This window comes from Poeciliopsis prolifica, unplaced genomic scaffold (genome assembly GCF_027474105.1).
Source record: "Poeciliopsis prolifica strain line A6 unplaced genomic scaffold, Auburn_PproV2 SCAFFOLD109, whole genome shotgun sequence".
In the NCBI taxonomy this organism is placed as follows: domain Eukaryota; kingdom Metazoa; phylum Chordata; class Actinopteri; order Cyprinodontiformes; family Poeciliidae; genus Poeciliopsis; species Poeciliopsis prolifica.
Window position 1 is genome coordinate 499,640 of NW_026562484.1, and position 26,301 is coordinate 525,940.

General features: G+C 38.7%; 1 pseudogene; it reads right to left on the reverse strand.

Annotated features, from left to right (window-relative positions):
- Positions 1-1,944: 1,944 nt before the first annotated feature.
- Positions 1,945-26,301, reverse strand: part of LOC129354394 (NACHT, LRR and PYD domains-containing protein 3-like) — an 80,156-nt pseudogene continuing 55,799 nt past the window's right edge.

Genomic DNA, 26,301 nt, shown 5'->3' on the forward strand with positions numbered 1-26,301 from the left:
AAGGTTTTCATGGAAACGGGAACTAACCAGGATGCAGAACCGCTTGAATCATTCTGTGATGAACTGAACTGGCAGAACCTCTGAGTCCGATGAGGCGGTTCTGATCCATGATGAGACTCAGCTCATTGTTCAGCTGCAGCAGGTGAACTGTTCAGAAGAACTGTTCATCAGATGAACTGTTCAGAAGCAGATGAACTGTTCATCAGATGAACAATGATCTGGGTTTAGACCGTCGTGAGACAGGTTAGCTTTACTCTACTGATGATGTGTTGTTGCAGTAGTAATGCTGCTCAGATGAACTGTTCATCAGGTGAACAGTTCATCAGATAAAAGTCAGTTCATTCCTGTGAGACGGAGAGAGAAAAGCAGCTCCAGCTGCAGTTGAACCGTTTTTAAAGAAACAGAAGAGAGGAAGTGTGGCTGTTTTCACTGAGCGAAGCTCTGAGGCTGGATGCTGCTCACACTGAGATCAGGAGTCAAGATGGAGACAAGGAAGGAAGGAAGGAAGGAAAAAAGGAAGAAAAGAAGGAAGGAAGGAAGGAAAAAAGGAAGGAAGGAAACTGGAACCTGGCCTTTCAAAATAAGGGCAGAATTAAAGCCATTAAATTGAAGGAGATAAAACAACAAATTTACCAATAAATAAGTTGAATTAATACTTTTATTGTAAAATCAAATGATGTATCAAATCACAAATAAAAACACTTTCATTGCTTTATTTACAATAGTTTTAATTAATGTTATGTATAATAACAGGTGATCAGATCAATTAAAAAAAAAACTTGCCTAAATATGATAAAATGTAACAAAGTGTCCAAAATGTTTTCTGTTGTGAAATTATGACATCTGATCAACATCCTGGACTTTATGGAAGAATATTAACAATAAATTGTCATGTTTCTCTTTTCTTTCACTCATTTGTCAAGAATGGCATCAAATAAAATAAACTGTAAAACAGTTTTAATAAGTTTCACTGCTGACTGGGTCAAGCCTGAATTCTCCTCTGCAAGTCATAATAAACAATTAATAACTAAGAGGATTACAGTTATTACTAATATACTTTTAAAAATAATGATTTTAAAAATGAATCACTTGTGATTAAGTTGTTCTCACAATTCATGTTAATAACAAACCAACCCGTTTTCTTCCTCTGACCTGATTATTTCTCTCTTTTTCTCAAGGCTGAATCACATGAACTTTGTTAAATATTTCATAATTAAAGCAGTGAAACCACATTTAAAAAACATGAAATTTGAAATGTCACTTTTTGATTAACATCTGGATGCTGCAGCTGATCAGATTATTTGCGTCACAGCGCTGTAGTTTACTGAGTGAAGATATTTAAACTCAAGTTTATCACTGCCAAGTTACATTATTTATTATGATTCACCATCTAGTTAAACAATAAGTTTGTTTCTTGCTATAATCAATTTTATTAGATGAAGCTACATTAACAGTGACCTGTTATTTTGTTAGTAACTTGAACCAACATGAATATTTAAGAGCCTCTCATCACTCTTACATAATGTTTCAAACAGTAATAAATTGTTTAGTGTGTTTATTAGTGATCATTAGTTAAATATTGTTTAGATATTATTAGTCATAGATTCAGTTTTTTATACTTTGGTAAATTTCAGGTGCAGAATTCAAAGAGGTCAATATTTAATATTATTATGCAAACATGTATTGTGTAATGAAAGCTCAGCAGAAAATCCCAGGAAATTAAAATATTTGTTTAAAATCATCAGTAAAAGTTTTGTTGCATCATTTACTCTCTGAGCCGTTTACAGCAGCAGATAGAAAGACCAGAGCTGCACAAACATCAGAAACTGGATTCAAATGAAGCAAACATGCAGCCTGGAAACAGAAATATGTTTCATATTCATGTTTTAACCCCAATAATATAAAAATATTATATAAAAATCAGAGAAAAATAATGAAGTTCAGATCAAAACTCCATGAAGCCTCTAAATGGAGCCGAGTTACAATTTCATCTTCATCGACCAAAGAGAAAAACAATATCAGATCCAAAATGGCAGACAGGATGAAATCACTCAGGTCAAAGGTCATCATGATCCAGTCAGTCTCTTTAGACTCAAACTGCTGCAGCTTCTGAGGATCAGCAGGAAACAGAGACGATTCTCTTCTTTACACAGATCATCAGAACCTGCAGAGAGAAGCAAGACGCACAGATCAGATCAGTGAGTTTCCAGCTTCTCTCCAGCAGCAGTCAGTGACGCAGCACATCCAGTAGAAACAGCAGCAGGGCCTTCAGTCCTGATCAGAGCAGCTTCCTTTCAGCTCTCATCTTAACGTGTTGCAGTGAACACACTGAGCTCCAAGCTCACACACCTACACACACTTTCAGCATCCAGTCTGCTTCCTCTGCAGGTTCCACTCAAGTCCACAGTGGAAACAAACTGCTGAGAGTCTGAAGGCTTCACTGCTGCAGCTGCTGCTGCTGCATTTAGACACAAACTGCTGCTGATGAACATCTCATCTGCTGCTGGAACATCAGCTGACTGTCCAACATGGAGGCTGTCCCTGAACACATCTGGATGAGACTGAGGACAGGAGGACACATGTCCAGATGGGAGGAGTGGACTTGGGCAGAAAGAGCAGCTGCTGACTAAATGAATGATGGTTTGTGAAATCAGAGCCAGTGGTTTCCAGGCTGCAGTCAGACTGATCTCAGAGCTGTGACCAACATCAACCTGATCACTTGTTTCCTGTTGAACTGAGAGAACAAGCAGGTCTGAGATCAGATCTGCTGCTGCCACAGGTTGATGAATGAGGACCACTGTCTCTAGACATGTTGGACGGCTGGACGCTGGAGTCCAGCTGGACTTCCTGGAGACATGGACACAGCAACACAAACACAGGAACACAGCAAGCTGCTGCTGCTCTGATTGGCTGATTGCTGTCTCTGTGTCCAATCAGGAAGCCTGAACCATTCTCCTCCCACTGAGAAGCTGCAGCTTTACTGGGAACACTGGAGCTTTGCTTGATAGGAACTGGTTTAGTTCAAGATGCTGACAGCAGCTGGACTCAATGAAAGCATTTACTTACTGAACATCTTTTACAAAATGCTTCAACTGCTGAATGTCAGAATCTCTCAGGTTGTTTCCTCTCAGGTCCAGTTCAGTCAGATGGGAGGGGTTAAAGGTCAGAGCTGAGGCCAGAGAAGAACAGCTGATCTCTGACAACCTGCAGCTGATCAACCTGAATAAAGAATAAAAGATGTGAGCTGAAGCCAACAGGATGCAGGTTAAAACTGAAATATCAACAAATTAATAATAAAATGTAGAAAATTAATTTCACTGAATGTAAAAGTGAAACATGATGAACTGATGTTTAATATTTGATCCAGTAAAACTGGTTTATAGAGTCCAAACCAGCAGAACCAGAACATGTTATTATGACGTGTTGTTAGAATATTTCAGTGGTTCTGGTCGGGAATTAAAATGAAATTAAAATTCTTGCGTCAACAGGGTGATGGTTACTGTGCAATAACAGCATTTTACCACACATGGATTAAATTCTTAATTGTACTGCATGATCAGTCTGTGTTAAAAACAATCCACAAAGAAACAAGAGACCAGAAAGAGAAACTTTTCCAAAAAAATCTTATCCATTCCAGACAATGCATATGGATTTTATTGAACTTACACAAAATGAACCAAATAAATATTGCTTGGTAATCATTGATGCATTTTCTAAATGTAGTTAAATCTATATGTTAAACTATCATTCCAACACAATAATAGTGTTGGAATGTGTAGAATTTAGGTTCTGTGTTCCCCCTTAACAGGATAGCCCCCCTTTTGTTTAGATCACTCCCTACACTCCCTTCTCTGCAAATAAAAGAGAAGCTCTAACTGAAGGTTTTCAGAAAGAATGGTGAGCAGCTTGTAGAAGCAGCTTACTATATCTTCTCCTTTTGCAAAAGCTTAATTGAAAACTAATAAACATTGCCTGTGGTTCTTTTGTATGCAGGTAAAGGAAATACCTATTAGTTTACCTCACATTTATTCACAGCTTGTAAAACATTTCATTATTATTTTCAGATCATTTACTTAGATTGATGCTGCTGGTCAAAATGAAACTGTTTCTGTTGGACTGAGCTCTAATATTTCAGTTCAGATTCATTTTAAATATCAATCTGATTCCTGATGTTTCTACATCTGTTCATCTTTACAGGTTAATAAAGTTTGTGGTTTTATCAATGATGGTTTATTGATCATTTATGATCAGAAGGTCAGAGATGTGGATGAACATCATTATTTAGTGAATTAAGCCTCAGTCTGTCTTGGACATAAAGACATTTTATCAGATTTTATATCTGATTATTTGGTGGATATTAAGACATTTAATGATCCTAATATCAGAGTTTTATCAGCCTTTATTCTCCAATCTGACCTTTGACCTTCTCTCTGCAGGTGTGGTTGGTGTCTGTGAAATGAAGGCTGTGATTGGTTGAATGTGATGGTGGGAGGAGGAACTGCTTGTGCTTTTATAATACAGAGAAACTTTAACTAGGCCATGGTTTCTTACATTAATCGTTGTATTCTGCATTCAGGATTCTGTAGAAAACCACAGAGCTCCTTCACTCCAGAATCTTCCAGGATGTTGTTCCTGCTCAGGTTCAGTTCAGACAGATGGGAGGGGTTAAAGGTCAGAGCTGAGGCCAGAGAAGAACAGCTGATCTCTGACAAACTGCAGTCCCTCAACCTGAATAAAGAATAAAAGATGTGAGCTGAAGCCAACAGGATGCAGGTTAAAACTGAAATATCAACAAATTAATAATAAAATGTAGAAAATTAATTTCACTGAATGTAAAAGTGAAACATGATGAACTGATGTTTAATATTTGATCCAGTAAAACTGGTTTATAGAGTCCAAACCAGCAGAACCAGAACATGTTATTATGACGTGTTGTTAGAATATTTCAGTGGTTCTGGTCGGGAATTAAAATGGACTTTTAGAACCAAAGTGTGACATTAGAGCTGTTAATGAATGCTGCAGTGATTTAATGGCAGCAGCTCATTTCCACAGTGACCTTTGACCTTCTATTGACTGGAACTGAGTGATTTATCTGGAGGACCAACAGCTGCAATAATTACACTTCACTCATTCATAAACACATGAACACATGAGTGGAAACTGAACTGACTGATTTATCTGCAGGATCAATAAATTCCTGCTTCAAACCAAATGTTGACTTTTGTCTAAGTTTGAATTTGATCAATTTATTGTTATTTTCATCTATTTCCATTTGCTTGATTCTGACTGACTGTATGATTATCTTCATATTTTGATCCAGGGCTGTTGTATTGATGATTATCTCCTATTGATGGTTTATTGGTTGATTATTGGATCATGTGACTGCTGCTCCATGTCTTCTTTGGTCCTGTTTAAAGTTGTCTAGAAATAAAGCTGCTCTGCTATCCGCTGTCCCACCGTGCGTCCATCCAGCTCCTCCTGTCAACGTCACAACTTCCTGCTGCATCGTCACAAACTCACAGGATTCCTGCTGCTTCACCTCAGACATTATTAGAAAGAACCAAGGAAAGGGAGGGAATACTTTGTTTACCTGGCATTTATTCACACAGGTTATCAAATGTTTCAATATTATTTTCATTTACTTAGATTGATGCTGCTGGTCAAAATGAAACTGTTTCTGTTGGACTGAGCTCTAATATTTCAGTTCAGATTCATTTTAAATATCAATCTGATTCCTGATGTTTCTACATCTGTTCATCTTTACAGGTTAATAAAGTTTGTGGTTTTATCAATGATGGTTTATTGATCATTTATGATCAGAAGGTCAGAGATGTGGATGAACATCATTATTTAGTGAATTAAGCCTCAGTCTGTCTTGGACATAAAGACATTTTATCAGATTTTATATCTGATTATTTGGTGGATATTAAGACATTTAATGATCCTAATATCAGAGTTTTATCAGCCTTTATTCTCCAATCTGACCTTTGACCTTCTCTCTGCAGGTGTGGTTGGTGTCTGTGAAATGAAGGCTGTGATTGGTTGAATGTGATGGTGGGAGGAGGAACTGCTTGTGCTTTTATAATACAGAGAAACTTTAACTAGGCCATGGTTTCTTACTCTAATCGTTGTATTCTGCATTCAGGATTCTGTAGAAAACCACAGAGCTCCTTCACTCCAGAATCTTTCAGGTTTTTGTTCCAGCTCAGGTCCAGTTGAATCAGATGGGAGGGGTTAAAGGTCAGAGCTGAGGCCAGAGAAGAACAGCTGATCTTTGACAAATTGCAGTTCCACAACCTGAATAAAGAATAAAAGATGTGAGCTGAAGCCAACAGGATGCAGGTTAAAACTGAAATATCAACAAATTAATAATAAAATGTAGAAAATTAATTTCACTGAATGTAAAAGTGAAACATGATGAACTGATGTTTAATATTTGATCCAGTAAAACTGGTTTATAGAGTCCAAACCAGCAGAACCAGAACATGTTATTATGACGTGTTGTTAGAATATTTCAGTGGTTCTGGTCGGGAATTAAAATGGACCTTCAGAACCAAAGTGTGACATTAGAGATGTTAATGAATGCTGCAGTGATTTAATGGCAGCAGCTCATTTCAACAGTGACCTTTGACCTTCTATTGACTGGAACTGAGTGATTTATCTGGAGGACCAACAGCTGCAATAATTACACTTCACTCATTCATAAACACATGAACACATGAGTGGAAACTGAACTGACTGATTTATCTGCAGGATCAATAAATTCCTGCTTCAAACCAAATGTTGACTTTTGTCTAAGTTTGAATTTGATCAATTTATTGTTATTTTCATCTATTTCCATTTGCTTGATTCTGACTGACTGTATGATTATCTTCATATTTTGATCCAGGGCTGTTGTATTGATGATTATCTCCTATTGATGGCTTATTGGTTGATTATTGGATCATGTGACTGCTGCTCCATGTCTTCTTTGGTCCTGTTTAAAGTTGTCTAGAAATAAAGCTGCTCTGCTATCCGCTGTCCCACCGTGCGTCCATCCAGCTCCTCCTGTCAACGTCACAACTTCCTGCTGCATCGTCACAAACTCACAGGATTCCTGCTGCTTCACCTCAGACATTATTAGAAAGAACCAAGGAAAGGGAGGGAATACTTTGTTTACCTGGCATTTATTCACACAGGTTATCAAATGTTTCAATATTATTTTCATTTACTTAGATTGATGCTGCTGGTCAAAATGAAACTGTTTCTGTTGGACTGAGCTCTAATATTTCAGTTCAGATTCATTTTAAATATCAATCTGATTCCTGATGTTTCTGCATCTGTTCATCTTTACAGGTTAATAAAGTTTGTGGTTTTATCAATGATGGTTTATTGATCATTTATGATCAGAAGGTCAGAGATGTGGATGAACATCATTATTTAGTGAATTAAGCCTCAGTCTGTCTTGGACATAAAGACATTTTATCAGATTTTATATCTGATTATTTGGTGGATATTAAGACATTTAATGATCCTAATATCAGAGTTTTATCAGCCTTTATTCTCCAATCCGACCTTTGACCTTCTCTCTGCAGGTGTGGTTGGTGTCTGTGAAATGAAGGCTGTGATTGGTTGAATGTGATGGTGGGAGGAGGAACTGCTTGTGCTTTTATAATACAGAGAAACTTTAACTAGGCCATGGTTTCTTACTCTAATCGTTGTATTCTGCATTCAGGATTCTGTAGAAAACCACAGAGCTCCTTCACTCCAGAATCTTCCAGGTTTTTGTTCCAGCTCAGGCCCAGTTCAGTCAGATGGGAGGGGTTAAAGGTCAGAGCTGAGGCCAGAGAAGAACAGCTGATCTCTGACAAACTGCAGTCCCTCAACCTGAATAAAGAATAAAAGATGTGAGCTGAAGCCAACAGGATGCAGGTTAAAACTGAAATATCAACAAATTAATAATAAAATGTAGAAAATTAATTTCACTGAATGTAAAAGTGAGACATGATGAACTGATGTTTAATATTTGATCCAGTAAAACTGGTTTATAGAGTCCAAACCAGCAGAACCAGAACATGTTATTATGACGTGTTGTTAGAATATTTCAGTGGTTCTGGTCGGGAATTAAAATGGACTTTTAGAACCAAAGTGTGACATTAGAGCTGTTAATGAAAGCTGCAGTGATTTAATGGCAGCAGCTCATTTCCACAGTGACCTTTGACCTTCTATTGACTGGAACTGAGTGATTTATCTGGAGGACCAACAGCTGCAATAATTACACTTCACTCATTCATAAACACATGAACACATGAGTGGAAACTGAACTGATTGATTTATCTGCAGGATCAATAAATTCCTGCTTCAAACCAAATGTTGACTTTTGTCTAAGTTTGAATTTGATCAATTTATTGTTATTTTCATCTATTTCCATTTGCTTGATTCTGACTGACTGTATGATTATCTTCATATTTTGATCCAGGGCTGTTGTATTGATGATTATCTCCTATTGATGGTTTATTGGTTGATTATTGGATCATGTGACTGCTGCTCCATGTCTTCTTTGGTCCTGTTTAAAGTTGTCTAGAAATAAAGCTGCTCTGCTATCCGCTGTCCCACCGTGCGTCCATCCAGCTCCTCCTGTCAACGTCACAACTTCCTGCTGCATCGTCACAAACTCACAGGATTCCTGCTGCTTCACCTCAGACATTATTAGAAAGAACCAAGGAAAGGGAGGGAATACTTTGTTTACCTGGCATTTATTCACACAGGTTATCAAATGTTTCAATATCATTTTCATTTACTTAGATTGATGCTGCTGGTCAAAATAAAACTGTTTCTGTTGGACTGAGCTCTAATATTTCAGTTCAGATTCATTTTAAATATCAATCTGATTCCTGATGTTTCTACATCTGTTCATCTTTACAGGTTAATAAAGTTTGTGGTTTTATCAATGATATTTATTGATCATTTATGATCAGAAGGTCAGAGATGTGGATGAACATCATTATTTAGTGAATTAAGCCTCAGTCTGTCTTGGACATAAAGACATTTTATCAGATTTTATATCTGATTATTTGGTGGATATTAAGACATTTAATGATCCTAATATCAGAGTTTTATCAGCCTTTATTCTCCAATCTGACCTTTGACCTTCTCTCTGCAGGTATGGTTGGTGTCTGTGAAATGAAGGCTGTGATTGGTTGAATGTGATGGTGGGAGGAGGAACTGCTTGTGCTTTTATAATACAGAGAAACTTTAACTAGGCCATGGTTTCTTACGATAATCGTTGTATTCTGCATTCAGGATTCTGTAGAAAACCACAGAGCTCCTTCACTCCAGAATCTGTCAAGTTCATGTTTCCACTCAGGTCCAGTTGAATCAGATGGGAGGGGTTAAAGGTCAGAGATGAGGCCAGAGAAGAACAGCTGATCTCTGACAAACTGCAGCTGATCAACCTGAATAAAGAATAAAAGATGTGAGCTGAAGCCAACAGGATGCAGATTAAAACTGAAATATCAACAAATTAATAATAAAATGTAGAAAATTAATTTCACTGAATGTAAAAGTGAAACATGATGAACTGATGTTTAATATTTGATCCAGTAAAACTGGTTTATAGAGTCCAAACCAGCAGAACCAGAACATGTTATTATGACGTGTTGTTAGAATATTTCAGTGGTTCTGATCGGGAATTAAAATGGACTTTTAGAACCAAAGTGTGACATTAGAGCTGTTAATGAAAGCTGCAGTGATTTAATGGCAGCAGCTCATTTCCACAGTGACCTTTGACCTTCTATTGACTGGAACTGAGTGATTTATCTGGAGGACCAACAGCTGCAATAATTACACTTCACTCATTCATAAACACATGAACACATGAGTGGAAACTGAACTGACTGATTTATCTGCAGGATCAATAAATTCCTGCTTCAAACCAAATGTTGACTTTTGTCTAAGTTTGAATTTGATCAATTTATTGTTATTTTCATCTATTTCCATTTGCTTGATTCTGACTGACTGTATGATTATCTTCATATTTTGATCCAGGGCTGTTGTATTGATGATTATCTCCTATTGATGGTTTATTGGTTGATTATTGGATCATGTGACTGCTGCTCCATGTCTTCTTTGGTCCTGTTTAAAGTTGTCTAGAAATAAAGCTGCTCTGCTATCCGCTGTCCCACCGTGCGTCCATCCAGCTCCTCCTGTCAACGTCACAACTTCCTGCTGCATCGTCACAAACTCACAGGATTCCTGCTGCTTCACCTCAGACATTATTAGAAAGAACCAAGGAAAGGGAGGGAATACTTTGTTTACCTGGCATTTATTCACACAGGTTATCAAATGTTTCAATATTATTTTCATTTACTTAGATTGATGCTGCTGGTCAAAATGAAACTGTTTCTGTTGGACTGAGCTCTAATATTTCATTTCAGATTCATTTTAAATATCAATCTGATTCCTGATGTTTCTACATCTGTTCATCTTTACAGGTTAATAAAGTTTGTGGTTTTATCAATGATGGTTTATTGATCATTGATGATCAGAAGGTCAGAGATGTGGATGAACATCATTATTTAGTGAATTAAGCCTCAGTCTGTCTTGGACATAAAGACATTTTATCAGATTTTATATCTGATTATTCTGTGGATATTAAGACATTTAATGATCCTAATATCAGAGTTTTATCAGCCTTTATTCTCCAATCCGACCTTTGACCTTCTCTCTGCAGGTATGGTTGGTGTCTGTGAAATGAAGGCTGTGATTGGTTGAATGTGATGGTGGGAGGAGGAACTGCTTGTGCTTTTATAATACAGAGAAACTTTAACTAGGCCATGGTTTCTTACGATAATCGTTGTATTCTGCATTCAGGATCCTGTAGAAAACCACAGAGCTCCTTCACTCCAGAATCTTTCATGTTGTTGTTTCTCAGATACAGTTCAGTCAGATGGGACGGGTTGGACTTCAGAGCAGAGACCAGATAAGAACAGCTGATCTCTGACAAGCTGCAGTTCCTCAAACTGAATAAAGAATAAAAGATGTGAGCTGAAGCCAACAGGATGCAGGTTAAAACTGAAATATCAACAAATTAATAATAAAATGTAGAAAATTAATTTCACTGAATGTAAAAGTGAAACATGATGAACTGATGTTTAATATTTGATCCAGTAAAACTGGTTTATAGAGTCCAAACCAGCAGAACCAGAACATGTTATTATGACGTGTTGTTAGAATATTTCAGTGGTTCTGGTCGGGAATTAAAATGGACTTCAAGTTTTAAAATAGTTTCACATCAGAGTCAAAGTGAAGGTTGGTTGATCTCAGTTATCAGGAGGAAACCTTTGACTCTGTTGAGCCACCAGGTGGCGCTGCTCTGCTGGTGATCAGGTTCTCAGTTCTTTGTTCTACCAAAGTATTTACTGAACTGTGGGTCAGGAAATACTTTAGAACCGATTCTGGTTCGGTCTGGACCAGGGATCTTTAACTCCAGGCCTCGATGGCCGGCGTCCTGCGACCTTCAACACCTGAGTCCCATCATGAGGTCATCAGCAGGACTCTGGAGAACCGGACTGCGTCCTGAGGGACAATTCATCATTTCATTCAGGTGTTGAAGCAGAAACATCTAAAGGTTAAAGGTCACCAAACATGGAGGCCTGGATTTGAAGAGTCCTGGTCTAGAAGCTGCTATGCTGCCTCCTGTCTACCTGCATGTTGCCATGACAACGGCTCAGCCAATCACCAACAAGCAGATGTTGTCCATCTACCTGGTGACATCCCAGCAGAGACAGAGGACAGCTGGAGACCAGATGTTTGCTGCAGTGACGACACAGAGACGTCTTTACTATTGATCACATCTGATCAATACTGATCAATACTGATCACATCTGATCAATACTGGTCACATCTGATCAATACTGATCACATCTGATCAATACTGATCACATCTGATCACATCTGATCAATACTGATCAATACTGATCACATCTGATCAATACTGATCCATTCTGATCACATCTGATCCATTCTGATCCATTCTGATCACATCTGATCAATACTGGTCACATCTGATCAATACTGATCAATACTGATCACATCTGATCACATCTGATCAATACTGATCAATACTGATCACATCTGATCAATACTGATCACATCTGATCAATACTGGTCACATCTGATCAATACTGATCACATCTGATCAATACTGATCAATACTGATCACATCTGATCAATACTGGTCACATCTGATCATCAGGAACATGATGGATGAATCTGAATCAGCTCTAGTTTCTGATCAGTGACCTGATGAAGCGTCTCTGAGCTCAGAGAGTCGAGGCTCCAACTGACTGTCAGCTGCCAGACTGGAGAGACGGTTCTGCTCTGACCCGGTCCAACAGAACCACAGCTTCAGGACAAAGCTGAGCTGGAGGAACCGGCTGCTGCTGCTGACAGTTTTTATTCATATTATAGTTTCTTTTATTACAAACAGAACTTCTCTGGTTCTGGTTTTACTCTGAAGGAACATTTTATTATTAATGTGAAGAAGAAATTAGAAATAAATCAATTTGATCATTTTAATCTTTCTCAGAACAAACTGAAACATCTCCATCATTAATTATCATCATTTGACTTTTGAACTTATTTTTGTTCATCAGTTAAAACATTTATAGTGAAAAATAAAGATCAATATTCTCAAAGTCTGAAAAATGAAAATAATTTATTTATAAAGCAAAAGATTTTAGAAATTATATTCTGACATTTTGAGAGCAGATTGTTTTTAAAGAAAACAGAATAAATGTGAAGATAAATAAATATTAAAGTATCAATGAAAGATTTTATAGAATAAATAGAGAAAACAAACCTCAGACTCTTCACTTTACTGACTGAACTCTGCAGGATCTCAAACACATTATTCAGTCCAGATTCTGTTCTGGTTTCCAGTATATTGATCTGATTTATTTCCAGTTCAGTCAGATGTTGGTTGGACTTCAGAGCTGAAGCCACAGCTTCACATTCAGCCTCTCTGAGTTTACAGCCACCAAGTCTGTGATTAGAGAAGAAAAAAAGTCAGTTCTAATGAAACCAGATCATCTATTTAAACACATTTAATAACATTGATATCATCTGATGAACATCTGGTCTTCACATCCATTTACTGAGTTTGATCATTTCATCACTAACATCCTGGTTCTGGTTCTGTTCCTGAGGAAACCAGGAGCTTCAGCTGCAGCCAGATGCTGAAGGAAAGTTGAGTTTCCTCCACAGACTGCCCCCCACCACCCGACTATAGATATGAAATATCCATCATGATGGTCATGAATGGACCCAGCAGCTCTGCTAAAAGCATCCTGATGCTTCCAGCAGAGCTGTCCTCCTGTCTCCCATCAGATGATCCTCTGTGGCTCCACACATCAAGCAGCATCTTTCCTGGTGAAGCACTGAAGGTTTTCCCAGTAACTGGAAGAGGCTGGAATGTCTAAAGCAGTGGAGATCAATACGTCGGTTGTGATGGATTGTGGGAAGGATTAGAGTCGATCTCAGCAGGAGGAATCAAACTGAACACGACCAGGAGGCTGAAAGCAGCAAGTCCTGATCTGATGCTCTTATCCACATATTCACTCAGATCCAAAAGCTTTGTCATTTTATTAAAGGATTAAAACAATAAAAATCAACAAAGTGTGATCAAATGAAAGACTCAGCAAACTAATAATATCTGTAACTATTGTTTCAACAAGGTGTTGCACAATTCAGAGCGTTTTGGTTCCACTACCAACAAAAAGTGAGTCAAAGATGGACTGACTAGCAGAGCAGGAGTTAAATCATCAAGCAGCTCTGTGTTCAGAGAGATGATCAATAATCACAAAATAAACATCAGGACTGAAAACCCAACATCATGATGGACTCAATGGTTTGTTTTAATGTAATCTCTGCTCCGCTTGCGCAGCTCAGGTGGTTGCCCTGGCAACGCGTGTGTTGGAGAGAGAGTAAAGGAGAGGTTTAGAGTCGATCACCTGTTCAGGTTATTTTACCTTCGTTTGTCTTTGCTGTGGTTCATCAGAGCTGCTGGAGTTTCTGAACGTTCAATAAACGACAAACTTGGACTAATGAACTCGATCAGTGGAGAGAATACGTCACTCACCACAAACAGGACAAATATATTTCACTATTTAGCAAAGAAATGGTTCCTATGGCCACAATTATATACAATTAAATTAATTGTCCAATATAAATAAATGAGTTTTGTTCTCTGGCATCTTGCTTTGAGCTCAGAGTCTCAGAGGTTTTTCCTCTTTCAAACATGCTGTTTATTTTTGTCTCTTATTGAGTGGAAATATTGATGATGATGAGACTTTCTCCAAATGATAATCATTCTCAACCTTCATGAGGAGCTGACATTCACATTGACACTGACATAAAATCCAGTCCAACATCTGGTTTGAGGAACCAGATGTTGGAGGAAAATGATCCCAACTTCAGAAGATGAGCTTTTAACTCTTTGGTTCCTCCTGTCAGTCTGCAACGTCTCATATTGAGGTCGACCCAAAGTTCAGATCTACCATCACTGACTGACACCTGCTGGTCTCAGGTTTACAACCAGCTTCTGACTGAGAAACCAGTAACCTGCTCCCAGTGTCAGAATCTCACTGAGGAAGAAACTGCATCAGCTTTTCTACCAAACATGGAAGCAGAGCTTTGGAGGATCTGACAGAAGTCACTTTGGAGTGACGGCCGTTTCTATGCTACAGTTAGCAGCAGCGACAGAAACCTGAACAATGGAGGGAGGAGGGAGATGCGCATTTTATTGCTGGAGAAACAAGAATTTCAGGATTTGACAGGCTTAGTGACAGGTCTATCACTGAGACATGATCACTTTCTGATCACTTGTTACTTCAATATTCATGTCTGCTGTGGATCCAAACCACCACCCAAAGAGTTTCTGAACTTTGAACTTGTTGCCGCTTTTAGCCTGAAGCGATGGAAGCCGATGGCACAACCCTGGTTAAACGAACAAACAGTGAACTCTGACTAGAGAGCAGATGCACAGAGTGGAGGAAACATCGTCTACATGTTTCTTTGCAAATACTTAGAGAGGGACTTGCAAATTAGCAGAGAGCTGTGAAAGCTGCAGAATCTCGTTTCTTTAAACTTTCACAAACCACACATGATTTTTATCACCTCGAAATCTCTTATGCCTTCATCCAATCTCTCTGAAGACTTCCTGATATTTTTCAGAAACTAATTTTCTGACCTTAGATTTTCTCCTGTTTCTAGTGGATCCAACATCTTGTTGTGAAAGTTTAGAGTCCCTGAATGAGTCAACAATATAAAGTCAAAGTGGAAATAGTTAAAACGTTAACTCTACAGTTAACGTTTTAACTATTTCAGTAATCTAACCAAGTTACTTTTTAAAGTAACTCTGCCATCTGGACTGATCTGGACTCACCGAGCCTTTCTGCAGTTCCTCACAACTGGAACCAATCTCAGTCGTCCCGATTCTGATGTGTTGTACTTCTCCAGGTCCAATTCATCCAGAACCTCTGACATCTGCAGCATGAAGGCCAGAGCTGAACACTGGATCTCTGACAGTTTATTCCCTGATTCCAGGAACTCTTGGATCTCCTGAAAAACTGAGAGATCCTTCATCTCCACCAGACAGTGGAAGATGTTGATGCTTCTGTCAGGAGAGATATCATCAGTGTTCATCTCCTTCAGATTGTTGATGATTCTCTGGATGGTTTCTGGACTGTTCTCTGTCTGACCCAGAAGGCCTCCTAACAGTCTCTGGTTGGACTCCAGAATGAGGCCATGAAGGAAACGAACAAACAGGTCCAGGTGGCCATTTCACTATAAAAGGAATTCACTAGGTTTTCTATCATGAAATCCTCCAGAGATGCTTCACTGTCTGTTCTTCCAGGAACTTCTCCATCACCTCTGAGTTGCTGCTGGTGAAACAGTGGAACATGTAGACTGCAGCCAGAAACTCCTGAATGCTCAGATGAACAAAGCAGTAGACTGGTTTCTGGAAGATCAGATTCTCTCTTTTGAAGATCTCTGTACAAACTCCTGAGTACACTGAGGCCTCTGTGACATCCAGACCACACTGCTCCAGGTCTTCTTGGTAGAACATGATGTTTCCTTTCTCCAGATGTTCAAACGCCAGCCTCCCCAGCTTCAGAAGAACTTCCCTGTCAGCCTCCATCAGCTCCTGTGGACTTGTCTCATGTCCTCCATGGTACTTGTTGTTCTTCCTCTTTGTCTGGACCAGCAGGAAGTGTGAGTACATGTCAGTCATGGTCTTGGGCAGCTCTCCTCTCTGCTCTGAGGTCACCATGTTCTCCAGAACTGTAGCAGTGATCCAGCAGAAGACTGGGATTCCACACATGATGTGGAGGCTCCTGGAGGTCTTGATGTGGGAGATGATTCTGCTGGACAGCTCTTCATCACTGAACCTCTTCCTGAAGTACTCCTCCTTCTGGGTGTCGCTGAAGCCTCGTACTTCTGTCGCCCTGGTAACACATGAAGGAGGGATCCGATTGGCCGCTGCAGGTCTGGAAGTTATCCAGATGAGAGCCGAGGGAAGCAGGTTCCCCTTGATGAGGTTTGTCAGCAGAACGTTGACTGATGATTTCTGTGTGACGTCAGAAACCAGCTGACTGCTGCTGAAGTCCAGTGAAAGTCTGCTTTCATCCAGGCCATCAAAGATGAAGAGGAGTTTGCAGCCAGCCAGCTGCTCTGCTGGGAGCTTCTGGAGTGTTGGATGGAAAACATGGAGCAGGGAGAGAAGACTGTGCTGCTGATCTCTGATCAAGTTCAGCTCCCTGAACGAAAGCAGAGCCACCACACTGACATCTTGGTTCTCCAAGCCCTCTGCCCAGTCCAGAGTGAACTTCTGCACTGAGAAGGTTTTTCCAACACCAGCGACGCCGTTGGTCAGAACCACTCTGATGGCTCCATGTTGGTCAGGGAAGGTTTTAAAGATGTCATGGCACCTGATTGGAGAGTCATGGAGGTTCTGGATCTTGGCAGCTCTCTCCAGCTGCTTCACCTCATGCTGGGTATTAACCTCTTCACTTTGTCCCTCTGTGATGTAGAGATCAGTGTAGATCCTGTTGAGGAGGGTTCTACTTCCTGTTTCATCACTTCCTTCAGCCACACATTCACATCTCCTCCTCAGACTGATCTTATGTTCCTGAAACCTGCTGCAGAACAACATCTGCTGAAATAAAGAAAAAAACAACTGAAGTAAACCATCGCAAACAGAATATTGTTCTATAATCAAACATCACATTTCTGCCTCTGTTTTGTTACCAGAGTCTGTTCTATGTAAGTATTTAATTCACAAATCAGATAAATAAACAATAACAGACACAGTTGCTTTGAGCAACATAAACTCTTCTGCATCGTGTCACCATGTCCTCATTTTACAGTTTCTATCTGAACTTCTCCCACAAATAGAAACTTCAGGAGATTGAAAAGAAGGAAAATGTTTTCCACTGGGATTTTCCAGCCTTAATGAAGGAAATCTAGAGAAAAAGCTCTAATCTTTCAGAGAAACAGCTGATTGTATCTGGCAGGGTTCACATTTAAAATGCTATTTCTGTCAAAGACTGGATTGGATGTTTTTAAAAGAACAATAGTAGTTTGAAAATGACATGGGACTGATTTCATCCTTTAGAAGAAAACAATAGATTATTAGAATTATTGCAGGGTTTTCTTCAGAGTATTATAGGCCTGGCAGGTTAAGCATTGGGCTTTTTACCTTTAATAAAATAACAAATATGGAGAAACATATAAACTGTAATCTCTGCTATATTATCAGAATAAATAAAGGTTTCTGTCTCAAACTTTCTCTCTCTGTAACATCAGCTGTTGCTTTTTCCACCTTCGTGTCTCCAGGCACTGCTGGAACCAAACATGTGATACATTTCCTCTTTGGTCACTAGATGGCGCTGTAGGCCATGAATCTGAGTCAGGGGGCAACAGGTAGCAGGCAGGTGTTGAACTCAGAAGAGCATCAAAGTTTATTGAGTGCAGTGAAATCACTGTTGTTGTTTCCTTTGGAGTTACTGATTCTGTTTCTATTCATCTAGTCAGAACTGAATAATGTGGTGAATTTGTATCTAAAGATCCCTGGGACTGACTTTTACACACCATGATACAAAGTTATTCTCCCAGCATGTCACTAGTGCAGTACTAGGCTGCCTAGTTCATACATCAACATCAGATTTAATCAGATGTTCAGTTTTAATGCAATTAGCACAAAGAGCTGAGAACAGAGTCACTTTAAAGCAAAACCATTTACACCAGCTGGAAATACAGACATTTAGTTGGCAGGAAGATTTATAAAACCTTGAATTTCCAAATCCCAACTAAAGACGTTGAATTGGTTCAACAGACGACAGAAGGAAGCTCTGATTGGAGGAGTTCAGTCTCACCTGGAGCACAGCTGCTCTGATTGGCTGTCAGCAGTCCAGCTGCTGTTCTGGGTCTTTTTCCACACTGGGGGCAGGAGGAGGGTCCAGATGGAGCAGACTGGTCCCAGTAGGACCTGATGCAGTGTCTGCAGAACCAGTGTCCACAGCTGGTAGAGACCGGATCCATCAGAACCTCCTGACACAAAGCACAGCAGGACGGCTGCTCTTCCTCACCAACGCTGCTCCTCTTCCTCCCTCTGTGAAGACATTTCTTCATCACTGCAATAGTTCACTAACAGCAGGCTGGAGCTGTCCTGGTACCAGAAGCCGAGTCAGAACAGAACCTCAGAACATTGATGATCTCTGGTTTGAAGTATTTCATGATATTTGCTGTTATGATTGATCTTTCTTTGGTTGTATTGATCCATCTGAAATCTTTATTTATTCTGAGTCAGAGCAGAAACTGTTTCCATCAGAGGCTCCAAAATCTGATTCTAATCTAGATTCCAGAGTAGAAACATGGATCATTCTTTAATGGTGGAAACCAGTAAACTGGATTCAGATCCAGTTTGCATTAATCTAAGAACTTTAGAAAGAGCCTTGTGCTGCGACAGAGCATCATTTGGACATGATAGCAGTGATAACAACAACTTATTGAAATCTGTCTTAGTTTTTTCTAAATCTGACTTCATGATGATTCTTTGGACTTTGGTTCTGTTTTCACTTTGTAGTTTTATTGTCCTGATTCATTGTTTAGTTGTAGTTTAGTTACAGTCCATCTTTATTGAGTCCAGTTCCTGTTTGATTTAGATGGTCGGGTTCCTTTAATGCACTTGGTTCTGATTTCCATCTGGTTCTGCTCCTTTTGCCTGTTTCTGGGTTTATTTGTCACCAAAGACATTAAATAAATTGATCTGTTTAGAACCTTCACATGAAGGACTAATGACCTGACCTTTGACCTCCACTTTACCTTCTAAACCAGGGATACTTGAAGATCCACAGACACTTTTCAAAGAGTCAAAGGTCCATTTATTACAAACCAACAAGCCTGAAACTCTCAGATTCAAAAGTTTCTTTTCGTGCAAAATAATATATAGAAATAAAATATAATTTTAAATTATAGATCAATGTACAAACTTAAACAAGAAACTCCTGCAAAAAAATTAAATAAATGTGAGAAGGGATTTCAAAATGTTTCTAAAATGAACATAAAAGATAAAAAGTGGGAGGAGTGAAACTCTAAGATGATTCAGGAATTTAGAAATGAAAGGTTTCTGGTGCTGACCCCATTGACCCCACATCACTCTGAGTGAAAACTCCTTTGCTTTCTGTTGTTGAGTGACCTTATGAACCCTGACAGCACATTTGGTGTTTTTTTCATGTTTTTCTCTTCACTTTTTGCGGCGCTAAAGTGAAGAGACAGTAGGCAGACAGGAAGTAAGGTGAGGAGAGGGAGGAAGACATGCGGTGAAGGTCGCCAGGACAGGGAGTCGAACCCGCGACGAGGGCTGGAGCCTCCAAACGCCCCGAAAGCAAGTTTTAAATAAAAAATATATAATTACTATTATTATAAATACTGATACTACAAACAAGGACATTACCATGGTTACTGCTTCACTTGGTGGTAAAACTCTGGGTATTTATACTAATTTACATTAATATTTATACTAATTTACATTAATATGTATTTATACTAATTTACATTAATATCTATATACTAATTTACATTAATATCTATTTATACTAATTTACATTAATATCTATTTATACTAATTTACATTAATATTTATACTAATTTACATTAATATGTATTTATACTAGTTAACATTAATATGCATTTATACTAATTTACATTAATATCTATTTATAGAAATTTACATTAATATCTATTTATGCTAATTTACATTAATATGCATTTATACAAATTTACATTAATATCTATTTATACAAATTTACATTAATATCTATTTATACTAATTTACATTAATATTTATACTAATTTAAATTAATATGCATTTATACTAATTTACATTAAAATGCATTTATACTAATTTACATTAATATGTATTTATACTAATTTACATTAATATGCATTTATACTAATTTACATTAATATGTATTTATGCTAATTTACATTAATATGCATTTATACTAATTTACATTAATATGCATTTATACAAATTTACATTAATATCTATTTATACTAATTTACATTAATATCTTTTTATACTAATTTACATTAATATTTATACTAATTTAAATTAATATGCATTTATACTAATTTACATTAATATGTATTTATACTAATTTACATTAATATGCATTTATACTAATTTAAATTAATATTTATACAAATTAACACCAATATGTATTTATACTAATTTATATTAATATGTATTTATTTGTGGTGACAGTCGGACCAGCAGCTGCTTTATTTCCTGTAAATTGGGATTCATAAAGAAAAGCTGTGCAGGTTTGGTTTATCCACATTGTTTTGTAGCTGAACTTTTCTAAATTTGTCCATGTTAGTGTGAAAACTGCTCACTCTTTTACACATGAGGCTCCAGACCTCAGTGGAACATGGAAGCTGCTAGAGATTCATAAAGACGCAAAGGAAACTATTTAGTTTTTCCTCCAGATTGTTCTGTTCTCTCAAAGCCCAGTTTAGATCTCAACTGACAAAAGAACTAAAATGATTAAAAATGATGTTTTGGTCTCCAGGAATCAGTTTCTAAGCTGAAATCAAACTTTAAATCCTGGTTGGTCTCTGCAGAGTCACATGAACCAGTTAGAAACTGGTTTCTTACTTTGGGTCTGATGGTTCTGGTTCAGTACTGAGGTCTGGAGGTTCTTCCTTTGACCAGTCACTCCTCATAGAGGGACAGACGGATCCTGGAGGTTCTGGTCTCAGTCTGTGGTTCTGATCTCTGGAACACAAAAATATTATTCACATCAAATCAATTCCTGAGAAACTGTGATAAAAACACTGAAGAAGAAGCAGAAGGTTTAAAGTTCTGGGTCGTCATCCGACCTGGATCAGCTGGTCCCAGTGTTCCCAATATATAAACTGGTCCCAGTGTTCCCAGTATATAAACTGGTCACAGTGTTCCCAGTATATAAACTGGGCCCAGTGTTCCCAGTATATAAACTGGTCCCAGTGTTCCCAGTATATAAACTGGTCCCAGGGTTCCCAGTACATAAACTGGGCCCAGTGTTCCCAGTATATAAACTGGGCCCAGTGTTTCCAGTATATAAAATGGGCCCAGTGTTCCCAATATATAAACTGGTCCCAGTGTTCCCAGTATATAAACTGGGCACAGTGTTCCCAGTATATAAACTGGGTCCAGTGTTCCCAGTATAAACTGGTCCCAGTGTTCCCAGTATATAAACTGGTCCAGTGTTCCCAGTATATAAACTGGTCCCAGTGTTCCCAGTACATAAACTGGTCCCAGTGTTCCCAGTATATAAACTGGTCCCAGTATTCCGTCTATATAAACTGGTCCCAGTGTTCCCAGTATATAAACAGGTCCCAGTATTCCGTCTATATAAACTGGTCCCAGTATTCCGTCTATATAAACTGGTCCCAGTGTTCCCAGTATATAAACTGGTCCCAATTACTTAGCTTTAGGTTTGCATAAAAATTAAGTTACTTTTTATTTATTTGCTGAAGATAAACAAGTTAATATTAAATAAATCTGTGTGGAGTCACATGAACCAGTTAGAAACTGGTTTCTTACTCTGGGTCTGATGGTTCTGGTTCAGTACTGAACCCTGGAGGTTTATGTCTGGACCGGTCACTCCTCATAGAGGGACAGTCGGATCCTGGAGGTTCTGGTCGGTTCTCCTTTAGGTCCAAATCTTCCATCTTCTGGACCTCAGTAAGTCTGAAAGAGAAACCAGTACCAGTCAGATCCCAGTGACCCAGTCAGCAGAAAGTTGATTCCCATCACGTGTTCAGAGGATCAGAGGAACCTGATTCCAGCAGGTAACATCTGGGTCTGAATTGTTCTCTCCTTCACTTCTTCATGACCTTCTGATGTCTGCTGGCTGATCCAAGAACCTTCTGGAGAACTTCTGACTTTATGAAGAACATTTCAGATCTGAGTCTGAAACCTAAACTGGAATCATGTCCAGGTCTGCAGAAACATCCAGAGTGAGGTCAGATGAAGTGAATGAAGGAGTGAACATTTCCTATGAAGTGGTGATGTGTTGGTCCTGAACAGATGGGCTCAGTTAAAGCAGCGGTTCTGAACCCTTTGGGTTCTGAACCCTTTGGGGTTCTGAACCCTTTGGGCTCCAGACCTCCTTTAGATGGGCTGCCAGTCCTCCTGTTGAGAGGCAGGAATATGTGGAAGGAATATTTTCCAGACGGACCAACAATCAGAGAGACTTCAGGATCAGGTGATCCATGGATCTCATGAGGAGAGATCTGATCTGATCCTCTCAGCTTTCAGCAGATCTGATCAGTTTTCCAGCAGCTTAGAGAGACAAAGAGTTTCTCACTGCTGCAAGGAGAAACAAGACGTCCAACTGGAAAAGAAAGAACAGAGAGGAGGAGAGAGGGAAATCTGTTGAGTTTAAATCTGGTTTGACTCCACAGATCAGAGAAACTTCAGTTTCTGATGAACCTCAGACTGATGAGGAAGGGCTGATGAGTCACATTTTATGATTTCCATAATCAGAGAAACCAGGTTAACATGATGGAGTATTATGGACACACTGAGAAAAGAAAACATGAAAATACTGGAATAAAATCAGAATATTACAACTTTATTCTGCTAATATTATACATTTATTCTGAAAAATATTAATATTTTTATCTTATTATCTCCTAATAATCTGTTTACAGATGTTTTTATTCTGGTTTTTTCTACTAAGATACATAAAAACAAAACTCTCATGTCTTAAAACAAGTTATTTCTGTCCTCCGTCTCTAAATGGAGCCTGATCTGCAGAACAAAGTTAGTTTCATTTTCTATTTACAGTCACACGACTTGTTTGTTTTATCACTAAAATCCTCATTTGATTTGTGAATAAATATTTACAGTTTATAGTTCAGATGGATGTTTTAGACTTAAAGAAAATAAAGTCAAAAAACTTTCAGTATTTCTACTGTAACAGGTTCTGGAGTCAGAAGAGGTCAACTACATTTCCCATGAGCCTCTACTGGCAGAACAAACCTGTTGATCAACTTTGAGCTCATAATGTCTGACAGGCGTCAAAACATAAAGACGTTTGTTTCCAGAGTTAGTGACGAACTTTCTATTCAGAGCTTTAAACGACAGCAATAAAATATGTGACATTAAACCACTTTGACACAAACAGATTCAATGAGCAGCAACAGGAAGTTGCTGCTCAACTTCCTGTGTTTCAACTTCCGAACCTTTCAGTCAAACTGTGACTGAAAGGTTCGTTCTGTTCTCTCTCTCTGACCCGGAAAAGCCTGGAAAACGGGTCAGAACCAGTTTGATATAAAGTGTGTACTCACTGGATCTGCTGCTGAGACGTCTGCGCCACAAAATGGAGATGCTGCAGGTGTTCTGCTTGATACAGGTGAGGAGGAGGAGCTCACCTTGTGATGTCTACACTGTAAAAATATGTAAAAGTCACTTGTTTTAAAACATTATAATACAGTAGAAAATACATGGAATTACCATAACTCTAGAAACATAAATTTCTTGTCATATTTACATTTATGGAATGTAAAAAACACAGAAATTTATTGTGTAAATCTTAAAAATTATGAAACTCATTGAAAAACACTTAATATTGCCATCACTTAATCACCCAAAAGTTATCAGTACTAATCGGACAAACTATAAAGTTTATGATTTATATCTGTAGGAGCCATTGTTGTCACCACCAGAGGGCGTATTGTTGTTTTCTGAGTGTCTGAGGGGGATGGGTTATTTAAGGTCGATTGTAATGGTGTTCAGGTGTTGACCATTGGGAAGAGGACAGTTTTTTACTGTGTTTGGTTTGAGGGTTAGAAACGAACCTTTATGTATGTAAATGGAAATTATAATAAAAGACTTTCATACTAAAGAAGATCGGCATTCTGAAACTTAATCTGAACGCACGTAAAAACGAACTACACCCAGAGGCAAACACTAGTAGCCCTAAATACAGGATTTTGGACGCTACACTAATAAGTAAAAAAACTGTCTTTGTTTGAAAGCTCGTTTGAAAGCTCCACCAAGCCTTCTGCACTGGGGTTCTATGAACGCTGAGTCGAACACCGTACCGGAGCTGGAGAGCTGCAGGGATCGAGCTATTGGAGCAACTGAGATTCGTATCAGCGGACAGCGGGACGCAGATCCTCAATGTTGGCCAACGCATCATTGGGGTATGTGGGTCAGCGCTGATATCAATGAATGGCCATTATGATTTCAGTGAGCACATGAAGAGACAAGCTTAAATCCAATGCATTGTTAGCAGCCTGAAGACTGCTTAGAACAAAGGAGAGCGCTCTACAATTAATCTACTACTTGCAAATAAACTTAAAGCTGTTGCCAAATATGACAGAAGAGGAAAACATCGCTCTGGATCAAGAGGGTCAAAGTAACATTGTGGGTGATGACGAAAGTTCTCAATGGGAGACTGGAAGGAGACAAGTGAAATTAACAGCTAAAGCTTTGTTGATGAAAATTAGTAGCTTAGAAAGTGAAAGAAAAGCAAAATTAAGTAAGCTCACAAATTAAGACAAGCTATTACAGTGTTGTAAAGTGACAAAAGGTGTGTGAGTGACATTAAGGGAGAATTTAAAAGGTTTTTGGGTTTGTCTGAAGAAACACAAAAGGTTCACCAGGGTTTGTTAGGTTTACTGCCTGTGGATGAAGCGCACAAACATGACATATGGTTTCAAGCAAAAATGTTGAATGTTCATGATTTTATTGCGGCTACGCACAAATGGTTGGCTGAGGCTCAGGTGGCTCAGCTGGTGTGTCTGATGATATTAAAGAAAGTGAAAGTAAAAATAACAATGAAACTGAATCAAGAACTCCCAGTGGTGGCGGGATCATGATGGACAATGAGCAGATTGAACCTCATGACAGCATTTCAAATGTTTCAGTAAGGTCTTTTAGGAAAACTGGGACCCAAAGGGGTTCATCGACAACAACCAGCAAATCTTCGATGCTTTCTGAGCAAATAAAAGCAGAAGCAGAAAGGGCTGCACTTTTGGCATGTGCTGCCGCTTTAAAAGAGAAGCATATGCTGGAGGAGCAGGAATACCTGCTAAAGAAAAGAAAAGAACAGCTTGAGATGGACACTAAAATAGCTGCTGCTAATGCCAAGCTAATGGTACTAGAGGGCAGCACTAAAGGCAGCATCACATCTAGGCACTCTGATGGAATGGATTCATATGTTCGAAAGGGCGCTAGACCTAAGATCAAACCTGCAAAGAAACTTCCAGGAGGTTCTGGACTGTTGTTGGATAAAGAGGTTGAGTCAGATGTAGGCACAGCATGTGAAAAGCATATTTCACCGCAGGTGGATGAGACTGTTTTCAATACTTTGGTGTCACAAGTGGCTCCCCCTGCTGTTTGAACTTCGGAAGCTTCCATTATGTTACCCAATCCCAAGGCTACAACTCTAACCAGTCTGTTTCCATCAACTCAAAATCAACCTACTGGAGAACTTTATAATGTGTTGAAACAACAGAATGATATAACATCTCTTCTGGTTCAAATGCAAACAAGCCAGTTACTGCCACACCGAGAAATTCCCATCTATGATGGCGATCCTTTACAGTACAACTCCTTTATGAAAGCCTTTGAACATTGTGTGGAAGCGAAGACCAGTTGTAAAGGAGACTGTTTGTACTACCTTGAGCAGTACACCAGGGGGCAACCAAGAGACCTCATACGTAGCTGCCTTCACATGACTGCAGAAAGAGGATATGCGG